Here is a 4,584-nt window from a genome sequence, read left to right as displayed (position 1 = left end):
AAATATATTACTTAAGAACTCCCACTTAGATAGACATCCCTCAAGTCATCTAAATGATACGTGGTCCAAATCAACTAAACCATGTTCGATCATCTCGTGAGATGGAGTAGTCATCAATGGTGAACATCTCTATGTTCATCATATCTACTATATGATTCACGTTCGACCTTTCGGTCTCCAGTGTTCCGAGGCCATGTCTGTACATGCTAGGCTCGCCAAGTTTAACCCGAGTATTCCGCATGTGCAAAACTGTCTTGCACCCGTTGTATGTGAACGTAGGGCCTATCACACCCGATCATCATGTGGTGCCTTGGCACGAAGAACTTTCACAACGGTGAATACTCAGGGAGAACACTTATACCTTGAAATTTAGTTAAGGGATCATCTTATAATGCTACCGTTGTACTAAGCAAAATAAGATGCATAAAAGATAAACATCACATGCAATCAAAATATGTGACATGATATGGACATCATCATCTTGTTCTTTTGATCTCCATCTCCAAAGCACCGTCATGATCTCCATCGTCACCGGCTTGACACCTTGATCTCCATCGTAGCGTCGTGGTCATCTCGCCAACTATTGCTTCTACAACTATCGCTAACACATAGTGATAAAGTAAAGCAATTACATGGCGTTTGCATTTCATACAATAAAGCGACAACCATAAGGCTCCTGCCAGTTGCCGATAACTTTTACAAAACATTATCATCTCATACAATTACTTATATCACCTCATGTATTGACCATATCGTATCACAACATGCCCTACAAAAACAAGTTAGACGTCCTCTACTTTTTTGTTGCAAGTTTTACGTGGCTGCTATGGGCTTCTAGTAAGAACCGTTCTTACCTACGCATCAAAACCACAATGATTTTTCGTCAAGTAGTGGATCGTTTTAACCTTCAACAAGGACCGGCCGTAGTCAAATTCAATTCAACTAAAGTTGGAGAAACAGACACCCGCCAACGACCTTTATGCAAAACAAGTTGCATGTCTGTCAGTGGAACCGGTCTCATGAACGTGGTCATGTAAGGTTGGTCCGGGCCGCTTCAACCAACAATACCGCCGAATCAAAATAAGACGTTGGTGGTAAGCAGTATAACTATGACCGCCCACAACTCTTTGTGTTCTACTCGTGCATATCATCTACGCATAGCCCTGGCTCGAATGCCACTGTTGGGGAACGTAGCATGCAACAACAACAACAACAAAGCCTTTAGTCCCAAACAAGTTGGGGTAGGCTAGAGGTGAAACCCATAAGATCTCGCAACCAACTCATGGCTCTGGCACATGGATAGCAAGCTTCCACGCACCCCTGTCCATAGCTAGCTCTTTGGTAATACTCCAATCCTTCAGGTCTCTCTTAACGGACTCCTCCCATGTCAAATTTGGTCTACCCCGCCCTCTCTTGACATTCTCCGCACGCTTTAGCCGTCCACTATGCACCCGAGCTTCTAGAGGCCTGCGCTGAATATGCCCAAACCATCTCAGACGATGTTGGCCAAGCTTCTCTTCAATTGGTGCTACCCCAACTCTATCTCGTATATCATCATTCCGGACTCGATCCTTCCTCGTGTGGCCACACATCCATCTCAACATACGCAACTCCGCCACACCTAACTGTTGAACATGTAGCCTTTTAGTCGGACAACACTCAGCGCCATACAACATTGCGGGTCGGACCGCCGTCCTGTAGAACTTGACTTCTAGCATGCGATTTCAAAAAAATTCCTACGCGCACGCAAGATCTATCTAGGAGATGCATAGCAATGAGAGGGGGAGGGAGTGTCCATGTACCCTCACAGACCGAAAGCGGAGGCATTTGACAACGCGGTTGATGTAGTCGAACTTCTTCTTGTTCCGACCGATCAAGCCCCGAACGTATGGCACCTCCGAGTTCTGCACATGTTCTGCTCGATGACGTCCCTCGAACTCTTGATCTAGAAAAGTGTTGAGGGAGAGTTCCATCAGCACGCTGGCGTGGTGACGGTGATGGTGAAGTGATCCGCGCAGGGCTTCGCCTAAGCACTACGAGAATATGACCGGAGGCGTAAATTGTGGAGGGGGGCGCCACACATGGCTAACAATGTTTGTTGTGTGTTCTAGCGGTGCCCCCCTCATATATATAGGTTGGAGGGGAGGAGAGGCAGCCAAGGGGGCGCCCCAAGTAGGAGGAATCCTACTTGGGCGCCTCCCAATTCGGCCTCCCCCCTTTCCTATTCCTATTCGGAGGGGGGGAGGAAAGAGGGGAGAGGGGAAAGGAAGGGGGAATCCTATTCCCTCTATTTCCTTTCCTCCTCCCCTTTTCCTTTCTCCACATAGACCGGCTCGTATGGGGGCGCACCAGGCCACCAGGGGCTGGTTTGTCCCGCCCTTGGCCCAATAAGGCCCATACCTTTGCCAGGGGGTGCCCGGAACCCCTTCTGGTGACCCGATACGTACCCGGTACCCCCAAATACTTCCGGTGTCAGAATACTATCTTCCTATATATGGATCTTTACCTCTCGACCATTTCGAGACTACTCGTCATGTCCGTGATCTCATCCGGGACTCCGAACAACATTCGGTCACCAAATCACATAACTCATATAATACAAATCGTCATCGAACGTTAAGCGTGCGGACCCTATAGGTTCGGGAACTATGTAGACATGAACGAGACACCTCTCTGGTCAATAACCAACAGTGGAACCTGGATGCTCATATTGGCTCCTACATATTCTATGAAGATCTTTATCGGTCGTACCGCAATGACAACATACGTAATTCCCTTTGTCATCGGTATGTTACTTGCCCGATATTTGATCGTAGGTATCTTCATACCTAGTTCAATCTCGTTACCAGCAAGTCTCTTTACTCGTTCTGTAATGCATCATCCCGTAACTAACTCATTAGTCACATTGCTTGCAAGGCTTATTATGATGTGCATTATCGAGAGGGCCCACAGATACCTCTCCGATACTCGGAGTGAAAAATCCTAATCTTGATCTATGCTAACTCAACAAACACCTTCGAAGATACTTGTAGAGCATCTTTATAATCACCTAGTTACGTTGTGACGTTTGATAGCACACAAGGTATTCCCCGCTATCCAGGAGTTGCATAATCTCATAGTGAAAGGAATATGTATATGCCATGAAGAAAGCAATAGCAATAAAACTTAACGATCATTATGTTAAGCTAATGGATGGGTCTTGTCCATCACATCATACTCCTAATGATGTGATCCCATTCACCAAATGACAACACATGTTTATGGTCAGGAAACTTAACCATATTTTATTAACGAGCTAGTCAAGTAGAGGCATACTAGGGACACTTTGTTTTGTCTATGTATTCACACATGTATCAAGTTTCTGGTTAATACAATTCTAGCATGAATAATAAACATTTATCATGATATAAGGAAATATAAAATAACAACTTTATTATTGCCTCTAGGGCATATTTTCTTCAGAAACTTCACAGAGATAAATTTTGGAATTAATAAAAAATATTGGGCGAAAGAATCAAGTGAAGGGGGCCCAAACCCTGGCCACAAGGGTGGGGGTGCGCCCACCCCCTGGGGCGCGCCACCCGACCTTGTGGGCCCCCTAGACCTCCACCGACCTCAACTCCAACTCCATATATCATCTTAGGGGAGAAAAAAATAGAGAGAATGATTCATCACGTTTTACGATATGGAGCCGCCGCCAAGCCCTGTTCTTCCTCGGGAGGGCAAATCCGGAGTCCATTCGGGGCTCCGAAGAGGGAAATCCGTCGCCATCGTCATCATCAACCATCCGTCATCACCAATTTCATGATGCTCGCCGCCGTGCGTGAGTAATCCCATCATAGGCTTGCTGGACTGTGATGGGTTGGATGAGATTTATCATGTAATCGAGTTAGTTTTGTTAGGGTTTGATCCCTAGTATCCACTATGTTCTAAGATTGATGTTGCTATGACTTTGCTATGCTTAATGCTTGTCATAGGGCCCGAGTGCCATGATTTCAGATCTGAACCTATTATGTTTTCATGAATATACTTGTGTTCTTGATCCTATCTTGCAAGTTATAGTCACCTACTACGTGTTATGATCCGGCAACCCCGGAGTGACAATAGTCGGGACCACTCCCGGTGATGACTGTAGTTTGAGGAGTTCATGTATTCACTAAGTGATAATGCTTTGGTACGGTACTCTATTAAAAGGAGGCCTTAATATCCCTTAGTTTCCAATAGGACCCCGCTGCCACGGGAGGGTAGGACAAAAGATGTCATGCAAGTTCTTTTCCGTAAGCACGTATGACTATATTCGGAATACATGCCTACATTATATTGATGAATTGGAGCTAGTTCTGTGTCACCCTATGTTATAAATGTTGCATGATGAATGCTATCCGACATAATTATCCATCATTGATCCATTGCCTACGAGCCCGTTTCATATCGATCTTTGCTCCGTTACTTTTCCGTTGCCACTGTTACAATTGCTACAATACTGCTACTGTTACTTTTTCCACTGTTACCTTTACTTCCATACTACTTTGCTACTAAACACTTTGCTGTAGATATTAAGTCTTTCATGTGTGGTTGAATTCA

The sequence above is a fragment of the Triticum urartu genome, chromosome 2A (genome assembly GCF_056163025.1).
Source record: "Triticum urartu cultivar PI428250 chromosome 2A, HENAU_Tu73, whole genome shotgun sequence".
Taxonomy (NCBI): Eukaryota; Viridiplantae; Streptophyta; class Magnoliopsida; order Poales; family Poaceae; genus Triticum; species Triticum urartu.
Note: the sequence above shows the minus strand (reverse complement) of the source record.